Here is a 6,361-nt window from a genome sequence, read left to right on the forward strand (position 1 = left end):
GATATGGTTTAATGAAATTAACCAGCTCTGACAAGTTGTCACTACCCGACAGTTTCCATGGTAACCAACATCTGTGCTTCTCAGCCAATCAAAACTATGGAAAGTAAATTTGACTCGTCAGCCGGCTCGTCAAACCACAAAACCAACTTCAGATTGACTGAAATTCGTCCAGTGACCAACTCGTCTACTATCATTTGGTCTACCATCACTTCGTCCACTATCCATATTGTCTAATCGCCACTTCATCCACTCACCATTTTGTCTAATAACCAGTTGGTCCAAGAGCCATTTAGTCCATTTACCATTTGGTCTAATAGGACGTAGTGCTCATTGGGCAAAATGATTGAAAAGAAAATGGGTATTAGACCAACAGGTTATGACACGAAATGGTCATAGACAAAGTGATTATTGGACCAAATGGTTATTGGACCAAATGGCTGTTAGACGAAATGTCGATGGATGTAATGGCATTATAGACTAAATGAAGGTAGACAATGTGATGAGTGGACGATTCAGCAATTTACCAACATACCACCTGCCATCTCCTTGGGATGACTGTATCATTAAGATCTTACATGTATACAGTAATTTTCAACCTGATGGGGGTCCCTGTTTCATAAAACTTGTTATAATAACAAAATAGCAACAACCGTTTCAAGCTACTGAAATCACTCAATTTGATTGGCTGATAGTGAATTTGTCATAACAATTGTGCATTTGTTATTATAACAAGTCTCTATGAAACGGGACCATGATGTGGATGAGACCAAAAGCAATAGTTTTGTGAAAACACAAACTAAAACGTTGAAAACGCAGACGGGATCATTTAAAAAATTGTGTTTAATCTGGCAGATCTGCTTCTGAAAGATCACAATCACAGTGACTTCTTATAATTCACCAGCTACTTAAACAAAATGTTATATTCCCATTACAATAATAATTTTCTTTTACCATTTTCAAGAGTAGAATTCTATTATTTATAGGTAATATCTATGTGTTTATACCAACCAAAGTAATAGAAGGCTATATATTCTGCCATGGTCGACTATTCATTATGACTGTGGTATTGATTCTTTGAAATATCTTCAAGTATTGATTGCATTAATTATGAATTGTCGATACCCCCCCCCCAAAAAAAAATGATTGAAAATATTGAGTGGCTGTACTGATATAAAAAACAAGACTTATAGGCCCAACTGTACGAGAATTTGAATCTGTGGTCTGAAAACCATGGTTTATGTAGTTTTTATGCCTTAATTATGCTTAATTTGGTAAATATATTGAGGAAGAGCAAAAATAATTAATACCCACTTTGAAAGATTCTTGCATGTTGGCCCATTCATGCAGTAACCTTTCAGTAACCTGCAAGAATGCACCACACTGTAATAAAACCATGCATTCATTTTGGCCCTTTGGTTAAATAAAATATACATTGCTTTAAGCGTAATCAATGCATGAAATGGCAAAATCATGACTTCAGACTACAGATTCAAAATCATATTTATGAATTAAGGCCTATTTTTTCATTCAGTATCAACAGTATTTCCATGTTTAATAGTGATAACACCCCCCCCCCTAAAAAAAAACCCTCTTGCTCTTTTCATCATAAATAAGAATCACATCTAAAAGTACATGGAGAGCATCTGGGAACCCATGAACATAGACCTACGTACATGTACATCGTTGCTTGGCTGTTATTACCTCGTATCTCAAAACAAAAATTACAAAAATTAAGACAGCTCAAAAAGAGTGGTAATCTCGAAATATGACAATGTTGGCAACATCAAATTGTCTGAAACAACCTCCTAATTTTTATACAGATATCTTTCTGCGAAAAAGATTTCCACCTGAAGTCACACCTCTATAACAGAGCTTTTTTCTGAGCCGTGCTCAATTTTTTCTTTATTCTGAGATTTAATTCTGGATTCCGACCAAAGTTTTAACAGCCCGACGATGACATGTACTGTATGTCCTATTCTACTACATGACAGAGAGTGTACATAAGAACACACAAGGTCAAAGTTGCAGAAATACAAGTTCATGCTTGCACATGACATTATTGCCTCAGACATTGATAAAAGGCCCGGTCACATCGTTCCGTGCAAGCCTTGCGAGCGAATTGAGGGCAATCGCCAGCAACTCCCACGCAACAAATCTTGAGCATGCTAAAAACTTTTCTGCGTACAAATCAAGACTTGCGAGCGCTCCTGCGAGAAACTGTCACTGCGGGCGACCCCTGGGCAATGCGGGTAGCCAAAATAGTCACCGGCAAATTACATGCAAGGCTTGCACAGAACAATGTGACAAGGGCCTTAAGATTGATACAAGATTCCACAAGATAACGCATCATCTTAACAAACTGTACTGACCGCACAGAAACGTCGTTAGCGCTAACAGAGGCCAAGTTACAATCGGTAATGTGGCAGCATAGCCTACTGTTGCAACAAGGCATTACTTACACATTTGAAATAAAGGTTTTGACTTAACAATCCGAAAGATGTGACTGGGCTTACTGTTAGCACTCTGTTTAATAGCGCAAACGTTTCTGTGCGGTCAGTGCTGATTGGCTGATAATTAAAAGAGAAAGCCATTCATGAAGTCAACATTGGTTTGGTCAGAAGTCAGTTGGGGTATTGCAATCAACTAGCAATCAAATGCATCTTAATTCTGCATCCCTCAATCAATCATAAGTCTGGCGATCAATCGATCAACCAGATTTTTCATTTCATACAAGTTTGATTTATGGGAGGTTGATGGAACTATCTAATTCTCATCAAATCAAATATTAAATTTTCCTCTCATTTGAGTTCAACTGCCACTCATGTTTTATTCCTTGAGACATAAAGAATTGTCAGTTCATCACATCAACTTCAGATAATTTAGTATTAATTCTTTCATACTTTGCAAATTTTTCCCAGATGAACCCAGAGGAAATTTTGAATGTTAAAGTCTTATGAATGAAATCCTATGTAAAATGCTGGTAGACTTTTGGACTAACCCAGTAGCTCTGGGTGCATCCCACTGCAAGTGTAATGTGAAAGGAATCTACCCTAACTCCTGGGAATTCGCACAACAGATGCGCTGAAAATCGTTGAGTTTGCTCGTATGCTAATCAAGTACATGTATCAGACAAACGTGATAACAGCTATTCACTTGGGTGCATAAGAAATTTGCACACGCTGGTAATTGTAATGGCCTCCCGAGCCCTCTTAAATATCATTTATATGCAGGCTAAATCTATGTTAAAAATTAGAGGATGATTACCTTAATAGATATCATTTTGGCTAATATAATGCTATATATTCACTTGGCCTTATTCTAATAGTCTAATATCACTTGGGCTACATCCGTTCGCCAAATCCATAAAGATGGTTTTGAAAACCATCGGTTGAATCCATGGTTTATGCAGATTACCTGCCATAAAGAATTCCAATGCTGATGCGCGCTTTTGTTACAGTGTGCCAAATTGATGCCTGTTGCTGTGGCATGCTTTTTTTTTTTGTGAGTCCGCTGTTCAAAACAGTGGACTCATTAATTAAAATAGCGTACTCAACTATGGCAACAGGCGTCAATTTGGGGCACTGTGACAAAAGCGTGCATTCCATCAGTATTGGACAATTTTTCATACACAAGGTAAATTAAGCCTAATTGATACAGGAAATCTGAATAAACCATGGGTTCAACAGACGGTTTTCAGAAATTTTGTGAATCCGAGCTATTTGGTCTATCACAAATGATGTCTAAGTGCTATTCGGTCTACACTTCACTGCACTGACTCCAATACCCACTTAGTCTAATTGCCACTGAGTCTCATAATGCTCAGATGGTCCATTTCCACTTTGGTCTAATTAATATTTAGCACTACTTCAAATGAAGATTTAATTCATACACAGTTCATTTAGACCAAGTGGTGGTAGACCATGTGGATATTAGACCAAACAGCCATAGCGGAATAGCCTAAATGGAAATTTCATGAAATGGTTAATGGGCTAAATAGAGAAGGGATGTAGTCTAGGCCGGTTCTTTCCAGTCACAAGGCCGCTGAAGAAAATCTTCCCCTGTAGACTCTGTCAGGCATGATATTCCCCTCTCAAAAAAAAAATCAGAAAAATAGCCAAGGGTCGCTAAGTCACCGATGAAGTCCGAGGCGCCCGTCGGGGTTACAAGCTCTTGCATAGAAAAGAAATTGTAAGTAATTTTTCAAGGTGAGTCTGCATGATAGTATTATCATTTGACTTTAAAAAGCAGTAAAAAAAACAGCATGAGAATGTTCTTGGTTTTGGGCAAAGATTTCAAGTGAAAAAAAAAAATTGTAATAACAAAAAATAACAAAATCAGAATTCTGATTTTAGTCGGGAGAATATCAAGCCTGCTTTGTACACATGACTTGGCCCAAGGCCAAGGGAAAGGCTGTCCAAATGTGGCCTCGACTACATGTACATCCCTGCTAAATAGCAATTAGACAAACTGAGATTAGACCATATGCGATCAGACTAAACAGAAAGTTCGCAAAGTTACCAAGTGACATTTTATGGATAAGATATTTCAGACAAGAATGTGGACCATGAAATAATGTGAAGGAAAACAAATAATAAAACCATTATCTCAATACAGATCAAATTACTTTAACCATTTTTTGCGCTCCCAGGGAAGCATTTCATCAACATTTACATCCAACAAGGTGTACGATCGGACAATTTTCCTTGATTTTGATAGGCCAAGACCCAAATTTACTATGGTAACTTTTGGATTAAACTGGACTTGTCAGATTAAGCGTCTGACAAGTCGTTTCATGAAACACTCCCTTGACCATCAAGTATATAAAAATAATATAAGTATTTAAATGAATAAACATTTGTACGATAACATTCAAGTATCAGAATACATTTTTCTTCACTAGCCCATAATTTCTATAAATTGATAAGTAAAGCTATCAAGTTGATACGGAGGTGGTAGCCAACATAAAAAGGAAATAAATCTCTGTCTCAAACTAAAATAAAGAAATGACATTGACATTGTTCAGTACCAAGTTAAAAATTTTCCTTTGCAAAAAACGGAAGGTTAAAGGGGTAGGTCATCCTGACAAAAATTTTATTGTAAAAAGAGCAGAAAACATAACAAAAAATATTGATGAGGGTTTGAGGAAAATCCATCAAAGATTTAAAAAGTAAAACAGAAATTTCATTTTTTGATTTGTGAATTTTTACAAAATCAACGAAATGTAATTTTCTCAAATTATGAACCCTTAAAAAAAATTACATTTATGCAATTTATATTACATAACATATGGGGCAGCTGCTCATATACAACGGCACAAATCAAAATCTTAAAATTCTAATAACTTTCTTCATCTTGAATGGATTTTTCTCAAACCTTCACAATGTTTTTATTATTTTATTTTGATAATTTTTACAACAAACTTTTCGTCAGGGCGAACTTCCCCTTTAAATCTCCCTATTGCCAATACAATATTCTACGTAACAGTGCAGCACTAATCGCCAGTTCATAAAATTTTGATCAATAACAAATGCTAACATTCAATGACAATTTTTTTATCAGCCAATCAAATGCCATGATTTCATAGAAGTTTGTAATTCTATCAATAATAGGTTAATGAAACAGGGACCATGTGGTAAAAGCAAAACAATGTGATCTAGGGTACCGTTTGAGGAAATAATTATCAATGACCAATTCATGTTGAAGTTAAAAGCTTATAAAATAATGAAATTTGATTGGTGAATGTTAAATTTGTTATTGAAATCATGTATTTGATAGTGCGAACAAGCTTACAAAACAGGATCTAGTACTTCCTTACAGAAAATATACAATTGAAAATTTTTTTTGGCTAAGTCGTGCAAGTCTACGGCAAAACATAACACTAAAATTTACCACTGATTGGTATAAATAATCAGGGGGGTGTTTCACAAAGAATTAGTGTGACTCAGAGTCGTGATTAAATCTCAGTTGCATGCGGTATATAACGCATCACCGCATTGGTTTGATCATGTGCAAGGGATGCGCACTACCAATCAGATTATGAATTAAATAGCATGTGCGTGTTAGTGTTTGAGCACAACTCTTAAGACACACTGAACTCGTTGAGAAACACCACCCCCATTTCTTTATGAAAGGGGATCAAGAATATGTTATGTCAATACATATTTATAATTGGCTGTCAGTGTGGTACATAGTTTGCCTTTAGTAGACTTACAGAGCACTGATCTCATGAAAAAAAAAAATGATTTCAGAAAAAAAATCAAGCCAGATAAAAAGTCATGAAGTGAATAAAATTTAAAAATTAGCAACATATGATGGTGCGACATTGCTGTTCAAAACGTGAACATAATAGTAAGAATATGTG

This window comes from Lytechinus pictus, chromosome 12, assembly GCF_037042905.1.
Source record: "Lytechinus pictus isolate F3 Inbred chromosome 12, Lp3.0, whole genome shotgun sequence".
Classification (NCBI taxonomy): Eukaryota; Metazoa; Echinodermata; class Echinoidea; order Temnopleuroida; family Toxopneustidae; genus Lytechinus; species Lytechinus pictus.